Source organism: Canis aureus, chromosome 25 (genome assembly GCF_053574225.1).
Source record: "Canis aureus isolate CA01 chromosome 25, VMU_Caureus_v.1.0, whole genome shotgun sequence".
In the NCBI taxonomy this organism is placed as follows: Eukaryota; Metazoa; Chordata; class Mammalia; order Carnivora; family Canidae; genus Canis; species Canis aureus.
In genome coordinates, this window is record NC_135635.1 from 8,714,883 (window position 1) to 8,732,954 (window position 18,072).

Consider the following 18,072-nt stretch of genomic DNA (forward strand, 5'->3'; position numbering starts at 1 on the left):
TTGAAGTAAAGTGGGCACACAATGTAACATTAATTTCAGAGTGACTTTAGGACTCAACACATTATGCAATGCTCACCATAAGTGTAGCTACATCTGTTACCATTCAACATATTACAGTACCACTGAGTATATTCCCTGTGCTGTGCCTTTCATTCCTCTGAATTATTCATCATGTAACTGGAGGCCATACCTCCCTCTTCACTGTACCATTTTACTTATCTCCCTAACCCCATTCTCTCTGGCAGCCATCAGTTTTTTTTCTCTGTATTTATGGGTCTGTTTCTGATTTGTTTGAATTTTGTTCATTTGCTTTTTTAGATTCCATATGTAAGTGTAATCATATTAGTCTCACTTAATTCACTTAGCATGATATCTTCTAGGTCCATCCATGTTGTTGCAAATGGCTACATCATCTTTTTTAGCGCTGAGTAATATGGAAGAGGAAATTAAAAAAAATATATATATATATATGTCTATGTATATATATAGACTTCAGGATAAGATTCTTTTTCAGATTCAGGAGGCCCAGTGAATTACAACAGGATAAATACAATAAGAAATCACATTTAAAAAGAAGAAGAAGAAATCGCATTTAGAAACATTACAGGGAAATTGTATTACTTCCCAAACAAATAGATATATTAGTAACAAACCAGAGAAAAGATCACCTTCAAGGGGGCAACGAGTAGATTAACAGCCGATTTCTCAACAGCAACAATAGGAATCAGAAGGCAGTGAAAGCATATCTACAAAATACCAACAGAAGATGACTTTCCACTTATAACAGTCTACCCAGCAAAACTGTTTCAAAATGAAAGTGGAATAAGTATGTTTTCAGATAAAGAAGAACATTTTATAACCAATAAGCCCTACCAAAAGAATTTTCAAAGGATATTATTTCAGGAAGAACGGAAGTCTGAGATGCAAGCAGCAAAGATTTCTAGAGAAATTGGTGTGAATGTGCACAGATCTAAACAATTAATGTAAAAATAGCAAAATGACCCAGCTAAAAATAAGGGACACTAATTACTTTACTGTTTCCTTCTAATTTTTTTTTCTAATTTTGATCATATAAAATTAAAAAAATTTAAAAAATTAAACTGTCTTTTTGAAATAGCTGAAGGTTCAACATTAAGACTCTTTGTTTTAGGGAAATAACAATTTACTTGTAACAATACCAGTTATAAAGGAACTATTCTAGATTCTAAAAACCATGGTGAAATGAAAAAGAAGCAACTTTGTTGTGCAGGATACATGTTGCCTACAGTATTCTAGCACATACCTCTTTTTGGAGCCTCCAGTTCTCTCTTTTAAATACTTCTGCATGTATATTAGATCAATAAAAATGTAGAACATTAATTTCATAGAACACTAAGCAAAATTATAGCACAATTCCATAAGCAAATAGGAATGATACACACCACAATAACTCAGGAAAATTATTTCAAATGTGTCCTAGTAAGTAAAGGATAGTTACATTCAAGATTTCATTTGAAAAATGTGATACACCATTTGAGATGAGCAATGCTTTTAGTATTAGCAAAACACTTAGCTACTCATTCAACTTTTCTTAATATGTAATTTTTTATGGTAGCAGAAACTTCTTTATTTAGATGGAACTTAAGTTGGGCACTCTCTAGAATTTTCTGCTGAATACCATTTCTCAAAGGATTGCAAAATGTGAGGAACAATCCAAAAATGTGCCTTTGTTTTTATTATTGAAGTTATATGCATATCTCAGTAGAAGGGGGAAAGACACAAAGATAATTTTGTATCTTTTATATAAAATAACCCTTTCACTTGGATGTGATACCCAGAGATATTTTATGGTGACAATGTGCTTACAGTGCATCTGTTGCATGAGACAGACTTTTTCTAGCATTATCAATAAAGACTCTTAGGTTAAGCTGTCAATGATCTAGAATCAACAGTAAGAGACTTGGGCATTTAACAAGCAGGACATTGACAATAGAAGAAATCAAAGGCAATTATAGGGAAGCAATGTTCAAAAAATGAAATCGATGCTCTATCAAATTCCAGACCTTGACCCTCACTGCAGCTATTATTCGAGACCCTGGAGAAGGGGATTATAAAGTCAGCTTCTTTGGGACTTTTGAGTTTAAGATCTATGATACTAAATTGTGAACAGCTTGAGGTGAAAGATGCAGTGGTTTTCAACCATGTTTGAACTCTCAATTTATATTTAAAATGTTTACATTCATACTTATAAATTATATTTTTTCTAAAGTATTCTTATCCAAAAACAAAACAAATTAAAAAATAAAGTATTATCCAGTTTTTTGATAAGGTATGTATTAGTCCTATACTTAATCCTTTCTATATTTTAAGGATTTATCATGACTCACTGTGAAATTTTCTACATTTTATTGGTAAATTTTGCTAATTTATTTATATAATGATTGTTGGTCCTTTGAATAAATATGTTATAATTATTTTTCTGGGAATTATAATTAAATCTAAAGTTTTAAAATATTTTTACAGCAAATAATATTTATTCCTGTGTTATTTTATTTCCTTTCTTTTTTCATCAATCTTACTGGTGTTTTGTAATTTTTCTAATCATTTAAAAGCCTTAAGATTATGGACACTGTTGGGACACCTGGGTGGCTTACCGGTTGAGCATCTGCATTTGACTCAGGGCATGGTCCCAGGGTCCTGGATGGAGTACCACATTGGGCTCCTGCAGGGAGCCTGCTTCTCTCTCTGCCTATGTCTCTGCCTCTCTCTGTGTGTCTCTCATGAATAAATAAATAAAATCTTTAAAAAAAAAGATTATGGACACTGTTGATAAACCTCATTTTTCTTAAATCATTATACTGATTTTTGCTCTTATTTCTTTTTCTCTAAAAAATGAGTTCTGTGATACTGTATATTGCCTTTACAGTGAATTGGGGGGTTGGATGAAATTGGTCAAAAGGCATAAACTTCCAGTTACAAGATAAATTCTGAGATTATAATCTACCACATGATGACTAGCTAACATTTCTGTATGATGTATTTGAAATTTGCTAAAAGAATAGATTCAAAGATTCTCATCAAAAGGAAAAAGCTTTCTGAGGGGTAACTATATAAGATGATGAATGTTAACTAACTAAACTCATTATGGTGATCATTTTGTGCTACATGGGGGTCAAGTCATTATGCTGTATATCTCAAATGTGAACAGTGCTGTATGTCAGTTACATCTCATTAAAACTGGAAAAAAATATTCCACTTTGGAATATTCAGCTTTTTTAATGTTTTAATTTTTATTTTTTAAAAAGATTTTATTTATTTATTCATGAAAGACACAGAGAGAGAGGCAGAGACACAGGTCAAGGGAAAAGCAGGCTCCCTGCAAGGAGCCTGATGCAGGACTTGATTCTGGATTCTGGGATCACGCCCTGGGCCAAAGGCAGATGTTCAACCGCTGCATCCCATTCAGCTTTTTTAAAAAAGGAAACCCTGCCACTTTTAACAACATAGAAGAACCTAAAGGACCTTATGCTGGCTGAAATGAGTCAGACACAGAAATACAAATACTGCATTATGTGACTCCCATATAGAATCCAAAACAGTCAAACTCTTAGAAGCAGTGGGGATCAAGGAAGGGGGCAATGGGGAGATGTTGAGGGGTTAAAAATTTAAGTTGTGCAAGATAACTGAGTTCTGGAAATAGAATGTACAATGATGTGACCACATACCATATTACATACTTGAAATTTACTACATAGGTAGATCTTAAGTGTTCTCACCACAAACATTTTTTGAAAAAGAGGAAATGTAGTGACATCATCAAGGTGGCACCAAGAATGACAACATCATTCTTGACTTTGCATCTCCACACAAGAACAACAATTATTCAAGAACAAGATGGCACTGAGAGAATCCTAGATGATGGAGGTGAGGTTGAAGCACCCCTCTGTACCTGAAAGACCAAGACAGACTACATTACAAGGTAAGAGCAGCACTACATAATGGCTGCGTTGCCCCTCCCCTAGATCAGCGCAGGACCATGCAGAGAGGTCTCTCCTGAACGTCTGGTTCCCCCAGTGGGCAGAGAACCCAGGGGTACGAACAGCCTCCCCAGCATTGCAGGCCATTTTGTGGGAGCCTCTAATCTGATGTCATACCATAAGGACTGTAGAAGGATGTTCAGAGCTCAGTCGTTTGGAATCTGAATGTGACAGGAGGGGAATGGGCTTGCAACAACTAGTACATGGATCTTGGCAGACTGAGTTCATACTGGCAAATAGTAATTCCAACCAGCAACCTTGCTTACCCACAGAGCCAAGTTGGGGATGGACTCTCACCCAGGAACTTGGAAGGGTGCAGATCCGCCTCAACTGGATCCTCAAGCAAAGAGTTTTGCGGGTTCTAGAGCCCAGTTTGTGCATGTCTAAGCAAGGTGCTGAGTCACAGTCCCACGTACTGTGGAGAGTGGCTCCATCTGACAAGAGGGCTGGATGGTGACCACTCCTGGAAGCTGTGCAGTCCAGTGGTGCTCCAGCTGAGAGGAAAGCAGGTATTGCTGATTGTTCCCAGAACAAAGCCAATACAGAGCAAGGAGTGTTCCCATATTATGTCAGGCTAGGGGATTGATTCACAGACAATGCTCAGGGTAGCTCTATCCCTTCCCAACCAGAGAGCCTGTATGGGAAACTGATAGCCTGGAGCATCACCTCCCTTTTCTACCCAGGCAAAGGGGCTGAGTTATAGCCTCACTGGCTGCGGAGGGTGTCTTCTAGCTCCATCTGACCATAAGGGCTGGCAAAAATATCTGAAAGCTATGTGGCCTGGCAATACTCAAGCTGAGAGAAGGGCAGACAGAGCTAATAATTTGAAGAGCAAAGCCAGTGGCTGTGTTTGGCCAGGGAACTTGACCTGTGGGTCAGCTTGAGTTAAGACAACAAAGAGCTTTACCAGCTTTAGAGCAGCCTCTTCTCACTGTGCCCAGGAAAGAAATCTAATTCATAGTCTCATTACTGAATACAGCCTTTAGCCTGTCACCAGGAAACTTAACCAGAGCACATGGAAAGCTGTATAGCCCTTTCAACAGTCTGATATACAATAGTGTTTGAACAGAGTGCAGCCTGTGATTTCTCCACCTGCAGAGCAAAATAGGTGGCCTCACCAGACCAGGGAATTAAGTGCACAATGAGCTTTTTGGCCCTGCACCCTGGCTTGCTGTCCTGCCAGGGTATGGAAGCTAATTTCCAACCCCATCTACAACTGCATGTAGTACTACAGCCTCACTTGGGTAAGGAACAAAGCCATCAGTCCTACCCAATTTTTCTCTAGTCAGTGACTCACCATTCCCAACCTATCCCCATCCTTAGAGCTCAAAACGGTTGCCTTGTCCCAAAGTAGACCATAATAGTAGACCCTACCTGCTGAAAAACATTACCCACAGACACCTCCAGAAACCCAAACTGAACTGACAGGTAAAGAATTCTCTCTGCTAAGCAAACCTGTAAAGTCTGGAAAAGGAGATTTTCATATGCACAGACACTAATGTAAGGAATCAAAGATCACAAAAAACATCAGATAAATATGACATCATCCAAAGAAACTAATAAAGCACCAGCAATCCACCCTAAAGAAATGGAGATCTATGAACTGTCAGGTAAAGAGTTCAGAATAATCCTCTTAAGGAACTTTAGTGAATTCTAAGAAAATGCAGACAATTATGTGAAATTGAAAAAAAAAATGCTGGATAAAAAGAAATTTGATAAGCAAATAGCAACCACCAAAAAAAAAAAAAAATCTAGACTTGAATAACTGAACTGAAGAATTCAGCAGAGTTTCAAAAGTAGACTCAACCTTGCAGAAGAAAGGATCAGCACCCTGGAAGATAGGACATTGAAAATTACCTAGTCAGAGGAGTAAAAAAAAAAAAAAAGAAAAAGAAAAGAAAATGAAGAAAGCCTACAGGATTTATAGGATGCAATGAAAAGAAGAAATATTCACACTGTGGTAATTCCAGAAGAAGAGAAAGAGAAAGGGACAGAAGGTATGTTTCAAGCAGTAATAGCTGAGAGCTCCCCAAACCTGGGAAAAGAAATGGACAATCAAATCTTTAAGGCCTAAGGGACCCTAAATAGGTTGAACTTAAATAGGATAAATAGGATTACACCAAGACACAATATAATTAAATTCTCAAAAGTCCAAAACCAAAGAAAGAATTTTGAGAACAGGAAGAGAAAAGAGAGGTTACGTAACAGGAACTCCTATAAGAGTAGAAGGAGATTTCTCAACAGAAATTTTTCAGGTCAACAGAGACAGGAATGATGTATTCAAAATATCAAAAGAAAATAACTGGTAACCAAGACTTCTATACCAGTTTGACTTCTATACCAGCTGTGCTTCAGAAATGAAGGATGGATAAAGACTTTTCCAAACAAAAGCTGAAGGAGTTCATTCCCACTGGATTTGCCTTACAAGAAATGGTAAAAAAAGACTTCTCTGAGTGGCAGTTAAAGAACACTAATATCATAAAGACACAAAAAGGTAGTATAAATCTCAGTGGTAATGGTAAATATACAGTCATAATGTGATTCTGCAATATCATGCACAAAGAAATTCTAGTTTAAAAGTTAAAGAAGGGGCACCTGGGTGGTTCAGTGGTTGAGCAACTGCCTTTGGTTCAGGTCGTGATCCCAGGGTCCTGGGATTGAGTCCTGCATCAGGCTCCCTACAGAAGGAGTCTGTTTCTCCCTTTGCCTATATCTCTGCCTCTTTCCTGTGTCTGTCTTTCTTTCTTTCTTTCTTTCTTTCTTTCTTTCTTTCTTTCTTTCTTTCTTTTTCTTTTCTTTTCTTTTCTTTTCTTTTCTTTTCTTTTCTTTTCTTTTCTTTTTTATTTATGATAGTCACACAGAGAGGGAGAGGCAGGATCCATGCACTGGGAGCCCGACGTGGGATTCGATCCCGGGTCTCCAGGATCGGGCCCTGGGCCAAAGGCAGGCACTAAACTGCTGTGCCACCCAGGGATCCCCCCTGTGTCTTTCTTGAATAAATAAAATCTTTTTAAAAAGTTAAAAAAAAGGAGCAAAGGTAACCATAATTCAATAATCTATTATTAGTTACATGATATAAAAACCATGTAAGTTGTATCAGCAGCAATCTAAAATGTGAAAGAGAAAAGAAGTAAAAGTGTAAAGTATATAAATTCTATTAAAATTAAGTTATCAGTTTAAAGTAGGGTATTATGAGTTTAGGATATTTATGTAAGCCTCATGGTAACCAAAAGGGGAAATCTTTAGCAATTACACTAAAGAACACAATAAAGGAGTCAAAACATACTGATACCAAAGACATCAAAACACACAAAAAAGATAGCAAGATAAGAAACAATACTGGATCTACAAAACAACCAGAAAACAATAAAGAGAATGGCAATAGTAAAAGTGTAAAAAAATATAAGTCCTTACCTATCAATAATTATTTTAAACGTAAAGAACATAAAGAACATTCTCCAATCAAAAGACATAGAATGACAGACTGGATTTAAAAAAAAAAAAAAAGGTTCGACAAATGCTGCCCATAAGAGATTCACTTTAGCCTTAAAGACACACTGATGGGATCCCTGGGTGGCGCAGCGGTTTGGCGCCTGCCTTTGGCTCAGGGCGCGATCCTGGAGACCCGGGATCGAATCCCACATCGGGCTCCCGGTGCATGGAGCCTGCTTCTCCCTCTGCCTGTGTCTCTGCGCCCCTCTCTCTCTGTGACTATCATAAATAAATAAAAATTAAAAAAAAAAAAAAAAGACACACTGAGAGCAAGGTAATAGAAAAAGACCTTTCAGGGGATCCCTGGGTGGCTCAGCAGTTTGGCCTCTGCCTTTGGCCCAGGGCGCAATCCTGAAGTCCCGGGACCGAGTCCCACGTCAGGCTCCCGGCATGGGCCTGCTTCTCCCTCCTTCTGTGTCTCTGCCTCTCTCTCTCTCTCTCTCTCTCTGTGTCTATCATAAATAAATAAATCTTTAAAAAAAAGAAAAAAAAAGAAAAAGATCTTTCAAGCAGATGGTAGCAACAACAAAAAAGTAGGGTTAGTAATATTTATATCAGATAAAATAGACTTTAAACTAAAAATTATAAAAAAACAAAAAGGTCATTATATAATGAGAAAAGGATCAATCAAGAAGCATAAAAATTGTAGGAGCACCTGGGTGGCTTTGTAGTTTAAGCGTTTGACTCTTGGCTTCAGCTCAGGTCATGATCTCAGGGCCATGAGATCAAGCACCTGTTGAGCTCCGTGCCCTGCGTGGAGTGAGTCTGCTTGAGATTCATTCCCTCCCCTTTGCTCCTCCCCCAGCATGCTCTTTCTCTCTCATAAATAAATAAATAAATAAATAAATAAATAAATAAATATCTTTTAAAAAAAGTGACAGTTATAAATATTTATGCACCCAACATCAGAACACCTAAATATATAAAGCAAAAATTGACAGAGCTATAAGGAGAAATAAACAGTAATATAGTACTAGTTGGGGGCTTTAATACCTCACTCTCAACAATGGATAGATCATCCAGGCAGAGAATCGATAAGGAAACAGTTTCTTATTGAAAGAAAAACCTTTCTACAATACTGTAGACCAAATGGACCTAATAAAATATACAGAGCCTTCTATCCAACAACAGCAGAATACACATTTTTCTAAAGCACAGAACATTTTCTAGGATAGAACATACGTAAGGCCACAGAATAGCCTTAGATAATTCAAGAAGATTGAAACCATATCAAGTATCTTCTCTGGCTACAATATACTGTACTATGTTGAACAACCAACGAATCAAAAAAATTAAAGGGGAAAGAAAGTTTCTTGAGACAAATGAAAATGTGTCAATTTCGAATGTCAGAACTTATTGGATATAGCAAAAGCAGTTTTAAGATGGAAGTTCATAGCAATAAATGCCTACAGTAAGAAGTAATAAATATCCCAGATAAACAACATAATTTTATGCCTTAACGAACTAGAAAAAGAACAAACTGATCCCAAAGTTAGCAGTAGAAGAAAAATAACTAAGATTAGAGCAGAAATGAATGAAATAACAGAAAAACAATAGAAAAGATTAACCAAACTAAAATAGTTTTCTGAAAAGATAACAAAATTGACAAGCCCTTAGCTAGACCAGCCAAGGAAAAAATAGGGAGGACCCAAATCAACAAAATCATAAATGGAAAAGGAGACATTATAATGGATACCACAGAAATTCAAAAGATCACAAGGGGCTGCTATAAACAAATATATGCCAACAAACTGGACAATCTAGAAGAGATGGAAAAATTCTTAGACACCTACAACTTACAAAGAATAACTCAGGAAGAAATAGAAAACCTGAATATACCGATTACTAGTAAGAAGATTAAATCAGTAATAAAAAAGCTCTCAATGAAATAAAGCCTAGAATCAGATGACTTCATTAGTGAATTTTACTAATTTATTTAAATTTACATCTAAAGAATTAACACCAATGTTCTTCAAACTCTTCCCCAAAACTAAAGAGTGAATACTCCCAAACTCCTTTTAGGAAGTCAATATTGTCCTCATACCAAAATCAAAAGAGAATACTACTTGAAAAGAAAACTCTCATAAATAAATAAATAAATAAAAAAGAAAAACTATAAATCACTATCCCTGATGAATATAGATGCAAGAATTCCCAATAATAACTAGCAAACTGAATTTAGCAGCATATTAAAAGGATCATTCAGCATGATCAAATGGGATTTATTCCTGTTGTACAGGAATATATCACATTAATAGAATCATGTTCATCTCAATAGATGCAGAAAAAGCATCTGACAAAATTCAACATCCATTCACAATAAAAATGCTTAACAAATTAGACATAGAAGAAATGTATCTCAACATAATAAAGGCCAAATATGACAAGCCCACAGCTAACATCATACTCAATGGTGAAAGGATGAAAGCTTCTCCTCTAAGATCAGGGATAAGACAAGGATGCCCACTGTCACCATTCCTATTCAACATAGTCCTGGAAGTCCTAGGTAAAGCAATCAGGCAAAACAAAACAAAACAAAAGTTATCAGAATTGGAAAGGAAGAAGTAAAATTTTCTTTATTTGCAGACAACATGATTTTATATAGGGACAATCCAAAATAATCTTTAAAAACCTGTTCTATCTAATCAATGAATTCAATAAAGTTACAGGATAAAGAATTAATATACAAAAATCAGCAGTAGTATACACTAGTAATACACTAGTAATGAAACTTCTGAAAAAGAAATAAATTGTTCCTGTTTGCAATAGCATCAAAAATAATAAAATACTTAGGAATAAATGTAACCGAAGAGGCAGAAAAAAAAAAATCTCTTCACTGAAAACTCCAAAACACTGATGAAAAATATTGGAGAAGACACAATTAAATGAAAAGGCATGCCATGTTCATGGACTGGAAGAATTAACATTGTTAAAATTCCAATACTACCAGAAACCATCTACAGATTCAGTGAAATCCCTATTAAGATTCCAGTGGCATTTTTTATAAAAGTAGAAAAAAATACTCCTAAAATTTGTATGGAACCACAAAAGACCCCAAACAGGAAAAAAAAAAAAAAAAAATCCAGAGAAAGGAGAACAAAGCAGGAGTTAACACATTTTCTGATTTCAAGCTATCAGATAAAGCTATAGTCATCAAAACAATATGGTAATGGCATAAAAACAGACACATAGGGGCACCTGGGTCGCTCAGTTGGTTGAGTGTCTCTGCCTTTGGCTCAGGTCATGATCCCAGGGTCTTGGGATTGAGCCCCATGCCAGGCTGCCTGCTCAGTGGAGAGTAAGCCTCTCCCCCCCTCCATCTGCCTCTCCCCACTGCTCCTGCTCTCTCTCTCTCTCTCTCTCTCTCTCTCTCTCTCTCGTGCACTTTCTCTCTCAAATAAAATCATTTAAAGAAATTTTTAAAAAACCAAATGGACACATAGACCAATGGAACAGAACTGAGAGCCCAGAAATACACCCAAGTATATATGGTAACTAATATACAACAAGGTAGCCAAGACTACTCAATGGAGAGTCTTTTCAATAAACGGTGCTGGGATAATTGGATATTTGCATGTGAAAGAATGAAACTAGACCCCCGTCTCACACCATTCACAAAAATTAACTTGGAATGGGTTAAAGTCTTAAATGTAAGACCTGAAACATTGAACTCCTAGAAGAAAACATAGAAACAAAGCTCCTTGACATGATCTTAGTAATGATTTTTTGGTTATGACGCCTGAATCACAGTAACAAAGGCACAAGTAAACAAGTTGGGACCACATCAAACTAACAAGCTTCTGTACAGCAAATGAAACCATCAACAAAGTGAAAAAACATCCTGTGGAATAGGAAAAAATATTTGTGAACCATATATCTCATACCAAAATGTACAAAGAACACATACAACTCAATAGCAAAAAACTCAAATAATCCAATTTAAAAATGGGCAAAGGGCCTGAATAGATATTTCTACAGAAAAAATATGAAAGGCCAACAGGTACATTGAAAAGATTCTCAAAATCACTAGTCATAAGGGAAATGCAAATTAAAATCACGTGAGATATCACCTGATGCCTGTTAGAATGGCCATCCTCAAAAAGACAAGAGATAACAAATGCTGGCATTGATGTGGCAAAAAGGGAACACTTGTGCACTGTTGGTTGGACTGTAAACTGGTACAGCCATTAAGGAAAACAGTATGGAGGATCCTCAAAAAATTAAAAATTGAACCATATGATCCAGCAATTCCACTTCTGGGAATATATTCAAAGACAATGAAAATGCTACCTTGGAAAGATATCTGTATCCTCATGTTCAAAGCAGCAGCATTTATAATAGCCAAGATGTAGAAACAACCTAAGTATCCACTAATGGATGAATGGATAAAGAAGTTGTGTGAGAGAGATATAGAAAATGGAATCTTATTCAGCCATAAAAAAAAGTGAGGAAATCCTGCCTTTTGTGACAACATGGATAGACTTTGAAAGCATGGTCCTAAGTGAGACAGAGAGAAGCAAAAATTGTATGCTCTCATGTATATGTGTAATGTGAAAAGAAAAAATTTTAAAACTCTAAACTCATAGAAAGATAGATTAAACTTATGATTGCCAGAGGTAGGAGTGGGGGAAGGAGGTTTGGATTAGGGCAATCAAAAGGTACAAACATTCAGTTATGAGGTAAGTAAGACCTAGGGATGTAAAATACAACATAATGAATATAGATACCACTACTATAAGATACATGAGAAAGTTGTTAAGAGACTAAATCCTAAAAGTTCTAGTCACAGAAGAGATATTTTCCTATGTTCTTTTTTCTTTTCTTCTTATTGTATGTGTATTGAGAAGGTGGATGTTAACCTGTTATAATAGTTTCATAAAACATGTAAATCAAACCATCATGCCATACATCTTATACAGTGATATATGTCAACTATTTCTCAATAAAACTAGGGGAAGGGGCACCTGAGTGGCTCAGTGGTTGAGAGTCAGCCTTCAGCCCAGGGTGTGACCCCGGGGTCCTGGGATGGAGTCCCACATCAGGCTCCCTGCAGGGAGCCTGCTTCTTCCTCTGTCTATGTCTCTGCCTCTCTGTGTCTCTCATAAATAAATAAATAAAATCTTTTTAAAAAAACTAGGTGGAAAAAAGAAAATGGTAACTATATGAAGCTATGCTTAATATGTTAATTAGCTTGATTGTGATTATATCACAATGTATATCAAAGTATGTTATATATGTCTTATATATAACTATGTCAATTACATCTGAAAGCTGCAAGAATTTAAAAAAATATTGGCACTCAATAAGTAGAAAATAGCATATCATCTCAGTTCATAAACGTATTATTAATCTGACACATAGATAGGCTAGTCTATAAAGGCCTGGCTAAAAAGCAGAAAATACAAGTATAGTAACACAATACTAAGAACAGAGGTGCTTGATAAATATTTGCCATTAACTATGCCTTTGGACAAGTCATCATTACCTTTTTATGCCTCTGCTTTCCCCTCTTAAATCAAGATAATAACTTCTACAGTTTCCTCATTAGCTAAGCATCAAGAGTTAATGTGTTAGTAGTGTTTGAAAGTGCTCTTGTCATAGCTCCACAGAACAAAACTAAATGAAGAATTATGCCTGTTTATTAAGAGAGAAACTGAAAGAACTGAGAAAAGACGTATATTTTTATCAAAATTGGGTTGTACCTTGAACAAAACGGGGTTTTTCTGAAGGATCAACAAAGTTCAAATCAAAAGAAGCCACAGAATTGCAGAAACTTTAGAAGTCACATGTCCTAGAAGTAGTAAAGTTAGTTTGTGATTTGAGGCAGAGGGAGAAAATATATTATCTCTGTTGGATGAAGTCATCCACTCCCAAACTGCTAATGTTTTTTTCTACTATTTTGAAACAGATCAGGGAGGAATATTTCAGCTACTGCTTTTAGCATGCCACTGAGTGAGACTATTGGACGGTCTAAGGGCAAGCCAGTTCCTGGTTTCCATCTATTACATGCTTACCGTGTCATTAAAAAAAAAAAGTATTTTAAGAAAGCCTTTTGAAAACAGTAAAAGCAATATTTTTGAAATGGTGAAAACCTTTTGTCAAGCAACTGTGCTTCCAACTTTTTCCATTATATCCATGGCACATGCTAAAAACAGTAAATTTTGTACGGTAAAATAGGATGAACATAGGGGGTTGCTTAAAGAAGAGACTGTCCCTATCCACTTGCTACAAGGATAGAGGGGATCATTGTATTGAAACACGTGCAACCCATTCAGGCACAGAGGGCTAGGATGTTGTACTCTAGACTTTATGTGGTATTTGGTGAAGAAAGAAGTTCCATGCATTAATGACTCATTTTTGATGCATTGTCATCAAAACCTCAGTCAGTAGTCCCGGAAGAAGCTTTGCCTATTGCTAGGAAAGCCAGTGAGTCCCTTAAAATCATTTTGTCATGAAATGTGAATATATGACATTCTCATTTGCACGGAAATGTACTGACTCTCCCAAGGAACAATCGCAAAGCGTGTGATTAAGTTTTAAACATTTTTCTTTTGTTATTTTTGAAAAGAAAACAAAGCCCATTCTAAGAACAGTATGACAGGGAAAAGCCCATTCGAGTCTTCTTTGGTAAATTAACTGAGGTGAATTTTTAAATGTTGCTTAAGGTCATGAGAGAAAAGATTTAAGAGAAACAGCTATGTAAAGTGTCCAGTGATACAGGAAGTGATTCTGCAAATAAAGTGGGGGTGGGAGGTGGGGATAAGCTTTATCAATTTTTCTGAAGGCAGTAATCCACAAAACCCAAGAAACAATGCAAAGCCCTTTTGAAGGTTGCTTCCTCCGATAATCTTAAAAATTGTTACAGATGTTACGCATGACATGAATGTTGCTATGGGTAAAGACTACTCCTTAGAGTCTATTTTTGCAAAGAGAACAACCTTCTCAATGAAATTTTCTTTTGAGGAGAATTAAAGATAACTTTTTCCTTCCAGTTTGCATTTTAATTCTTTTTCCAGAATGAAGCTGTTAATCTTTGTGTGAAAAAACAAGGAGGACATAGTCTTGGTAAAGATTTTTTTTGTGTGTTTGTTATGTAAGGAAGATCAATAATCAATGTAATAAAAATAATTGTATGTGAACATTATAGTGCATGCTTTATGAACATTTTTCCAGAGAGAATATAGTTTTCATTTGATTCACATAAAGGTCTGGCTCCACTTCTTCTACCTCATAGTTTATGGATTGCTATTACAGAGTATCAGAATACTGTTCAGATCATACAATCTTTCCTTTGAACTCCCAATAACCTAATTATTATCAACACTCCTTTGGTATCTTTAATATCACTTTTACTATTGGATATATGTTTTAGGTTTATCTCATCTTTATAACATACATCCTAAGGGTAGAGGGATACCTTTTCTCCCAGTTTAACTGGCAGTACATGGCAAATTTTTCTTTGGTTGCTAGTTAATTTTTTAAAATTCTATTTTAAGATCAAACAATATGACAATACATTAATGGACTGCTGCATGTATTGTACTGATCCAAAGGGTGTGCTAGTTTTGCGCTTTTGAGAATTTGAATTACGTTGGTCACAGATTAGATCCTAAGCACCTACTTCTATTGTATATACCTAATGTAAGTTCTAAGTATTTTAACTTTATAGTATACATTCCTATTCCAGTAAGGGCAAATTCCCCTAGATTTTTGCCCAGATTTTCCCCAACACCTAGAATTTTGCTTTGCACATAATAAGTCCTCAAAAAAAAAAAAAAGTCCTCAACAAATATTTATTAACTGGGGAAATTGTAACAATTCAGTGACAGATTCAGTGACAGGTGGGTTGCCTAAAAACTGTAGGCTTTTCCCTACATATTATAGGTACAAGAACAGGATGAGGAGTGCATAGTACTGATTTTACTACTAACTTTGCTTTGCCTTACTTCTCTCTCTTCCTGTTCAAGTGTTTGGTGGAAGGAAAGAGCAGTACATAAAATAATGAAGTTTGAGGGGCACCTGGGTGGTACAGTTGGTTGAGTGTCTGACTCTTGGTTTCTCTCAGGTTTTGATCTCAGGGTCATAAGATCGATCCCTGCTTTGGGCTCTGTGCTCAGTGCAGTCTGCTTGGGATTCTCTCTCCCTCTCTCTTGTCCCTCTTCACCTGACTTTCTCTCTCTTTCTAAAAATAAATAAATCTTTTTAAAAACTATTTTATCTATTTATTCATGAGAGACACAGAGAGAGGCAGACATATAGGCAGAGGAAGAAGCAGGCTCCACTCAGGAAGCCTGATATGGGACTTGATTCTGGGACTCCAGGATCATGACCTGAGCCAAAGGTAGATGCTCTACTGCTGAGCCACCCAGACATCCCTAAGTAAATAAATCTTTAAAAAAATAGCAAAGATTGAAAGTTGTGACTAAATGCTTTATCACCATTAATCCTGGTAAGGATATTGTTATTTCTATACCAAACTCTATTTATACATCAAAGAGACTTTTTACTTCTCCATCAAATCAAGTCATCTGTACAACAAATACAGTAACCAAAGCTAATTTTTTTATTAAATACTTACTATGTACCGGGAACTGTATTAAATACTTTAATCTTCCATTTAATACTTGTAACAATCCTGTAAAGTAGATACTGTGATTATCCCCATTTTATATATGAAGAAATAGGACTTAGAGATGGTTAAGTATTTCACTTGTTATCACTCCCATAAGGTGAACCTGGGATTTGCATCCTGGCAGTCTGGACCCAGACCCAACATGTTGACTACTTCAGGTCATTACATTTGAAGTTGAAGCATGACAATGGCAAGGAGCTGTATTTCTCTACTTCTGTGTTGACAAAGTCAGTGTTATACTTTTCATTGGCTAGTGAGAACTTTGAGGGACAATCAACCTTTCTTTTGTAAAGCCTTTTTTGTGTGTGTGCGTATGTGTTTAATGTGCAAGGTTAATTCCTTAGTGTGGCCTCATTTTAATGTCTGTAGCTGTTAACAAAATTTGGAACAGTATTTGAAAATGAAGTGTTGCACAATGTTATTTTTATCCTTATTTTTCATTTTAATACAATAAATTGCAGATATAGTTCAGGGTTACCATAAGTGTCCTTCTTCACAACTTTAAAGGGTCAATGCCAAGTACAATTTTTTCAAGATTCAGATTTTCTAGATCAGCACAATATCAATTTCCTATTATTCCTTTTGCGAATAATAAATTGAGAACCTTAATCACAATAGTATACTTTGATTTCTCCCCTCCAGACACTTATATTATCGTTGAGTATGTTTTTCTTGTATCCATATTAAACTTATACATGTACTATTAGGACTACATATATTATAAACCCCCAACACAATGTTATTGTTTTAGTTTAAGTGGAATTTTTATACGTAGAGCTTTATATGAACCTAAGTAAATGCTCAACAAATATTAATGTTCTTTTTAGAGTGCGTATAATATGTTTTGCCCCCCTGAATAGTTTAAAAGTAGCATTTTGTATAAAACACAACAAAATTAACTCCTCAAAAAAGATACTCAGAAAGATTCAAGTTCTGACACACAGTATTTTAATAAATATTAACTTAATGTGTATTAAAGAATGTTTAAAAATATTAAGTTTCTGGGGGTGTCTGGGTGGCTCAGTTGTGTCCAACTCTTGATTTTAGCTCAGGTCATGATCTCAGGGTCATAAGATCCAACCTAGTGTCAGGCTCCACACTCAGCACAGAGTCTGCTTAGGATTCTCTCTTTCGGGATCCCTGGGTGGCGCAGCGGTTTGGCGCCTGCCTTTGGCCCAGGGCGCGATCCTCGAGACCCGGGATTGAATCCCACGTCGGGCTCCCGGTGCATGGAGCCTGCTTCTCCCTCTGCCTGTGTCTCTGCCTCTCTCTCTCTCTCTCTCTCTCTGCTTCTCATGAATAAATAAAATCTTTAAAAAAAAAAAAAAAAAAAAGGATTCTCTCTTTCCCTATCCTTTTGCCCCTCCCCCTGCTCATTCTCTCTCTCTCTCTCTCTCTCTCTCTCTCTCTCTCTCGTAAATAAAATCTTTTGGAAAATTAAGTTTTGGCACACACACACATACACACGCACACCTGGAATGTATTATAAGCAACTACATTTTTATTATGATCTTTTAATTACATCTCTGTTCTTTCTTTATTATTCATTTGGCATTTGAAGTATTCCTTCAAAGAGCTATGACTTGATATTTTGCAGGAAAATGGACACCACTACACTGTCCCAAAATATGCTACCATGAAGGAAATTCCTTCCTTTCTCCTCAGACCCAGAAAAAGTTGGGGGAATATTTACTGAGAATGGCCATTTAGTGGCCCAATATCACAATAATAACACAAATAATAGAACTAAATCTGTTCTTTCTCACCATCATCCTGATGATCTCCAGTAGGAAACAGGTCATCATATTAGATCTATGAGATTTGAAAGGGAATTGCACAATGATATACAAAAGGTATCTGATGAACATACAATTACTTTTCTTAATCTATGGAGACCCAAAAATAGACACACACATTCAGTATTTGGTTTGG

The 18,072-nt window shown here is 36.1% G+C and overlaps 1 long non-coding RNA gene across 1 annotated transcript; it reads left to right on the forward strand.

Moving 5' to 3' along the window:
- Positions 1-3,694: 3,694 nt before the first annotated feature.
- Positions 3,695-16,609, forward strand: LOC144296954 (uncharacterized). Its single transcript, XR_013363910.1, has 2 exons — positions 3,695-3,958; positions 16,238-16,609. It is a non-coding gene; the product is annotated as an uncharacterized LOC144296954 (long non-coding RNA).
- The last annotated feature ends 1,463 nt before the right edge of the window (positions 16,610-18,072 follow it).